Source organism: Suricata suricatta, chromosome 15, assembly GCF_006229205.1.
Source record: "Suricata suricatta isolate VVHF042 chromosome 15, meerkat_22Aug2017_6uvM2_HiC, whole genome shotgun sequence".
In the NCBI taxonomy this organism is placed as follows: domain Eukaryota; kingdom Metazoa; phylum Chordata; class Mammalia; order Carnivora; family Herpestidae; genus Suricata; species Suricata suricatta.
Genome location: NC_043714.1, coordinates 46,039,669 through 46,041,192, shown reverse-complemented (window position 1 = coordinate 46,041,192; position 1,524 = coordinate 46,039,669).

Sequence of the window (1,524 nt, the reverse complement as noted above, 5' to 3'; positions counted from 1 at the left end):
TGGCCCTCCGCCTGGCCCCGCCTGCGCTGCGGCCCGGGAGGCGCCCCAGTGGCCGGCGTCGGGCTGCGGGTCCCGCTGTGCGGCGGCCAAGTCCCCTCCACCTTGCCGCCTGTTCCGGCACTCGCAGCACACAACTGTTCCTCGTCTCGCTCTCCGGGTCCGGACGGGTACAGCCTAGAAGGGTTTTTTGAAGCTCTTGGTGATCCCCTAAATAAAGCTTCCTTTACAAACCCACTGCATTTCGGATCAGGACACAAGATTTCTTAAAGGGGGCCAATGTGCTCTGTAGAGTCCATTGTCTTAGTGACCTTAGCTGCAAAGTGGGTAACTTCCTGGATAACTTTCCTTAAAAAAATTTCCTTTTATTTTTTCTGAGTCACAGGTGATTATGGGATTCCAGCCGTGGCAGGTACCACAATTTTACTGACACAAAACCGTAATAGAAAGTTGAACCTCTTTAGAAGTCAGTCTAGTTTTTAGTACCAACTATGCCCCACATCCTCTCATGCGCTTCACCTATTCATCCCTCCTTTCTTCCCAAGACCTAACAAGCAGGGATTTTTCTGTCATCTCCATAGTTTTGGAATTGTACAGTATGTTGCCTTTTCAAATTGGCCTCTTTCACTTAGATTCTACAACTCTTCTCATGGCTTGAAAGCTCATTTCTTATTAGTGCTGAATAATATTCCACAGTCTGGATGTATCACAATTCACCTGCTTGAAGGAGGTCTTGGTTGATTACAAGTTTTGGCAATTGTGAATACAAATGCTATAAACACCTACTGTATTCAGGTTTTTGTGTCAGTGTTAAGTTTTCAGCTCTTGTGGGCAAATACCTAGGAGCCCAATAACTGAATCATAAGGTAAGAGTATGTTTAGTTTTATAAGAAACTGCCACACAGTCTTCCAGAAGGTCTATACCACCTTGCATTACCACTAGCAAAGTTTGGCATTTGTGTTGCTCCACATCCTCAGCAGCATTTGGCGTTGTCAGTGTTCCAGATCTTGGCCATTCTAACAGGAGCAGAGTGGTATCTCATTGTTGTCTTTTTTTAAAAATATTTTTATGTTTTATTTATTTTTGAGAGAGAGACAGAGCATGAGAGAGGAGACACAGAACCGGAAGCAGGCTCTAGGCTCTGAGCTAGCTGTCAGCACAGAGTCTGATTCGGGGCTTGAACCCACGAACGTGAGATCTGACCTGAGCCGAAGTCGGAGGCTTAACCGACTGAGCCACCCAGGTGCCCCTCATTGTTGTCTTAATGTGCACTTCCCCGACGACATATGATGTGAACATCTTTTCATGTACTTGTTTGCCATCTGTGTATCTTCTTTGATGAGGTTTCTGTTAAGGTCTTTGTCCTATTTTTTAATTGAGTTGTCTGTTTTCTTATGGTTGGATTGTAAGAGTCCTTTATATATTTTGGATAACAATCCTTCATCAGATACATCTTCTGCAAATATTGTCTCCCAGTCTGTGGTTTATCTTCTATTTCTGTAGACATTGTCTTTTGCGGAGCAGAA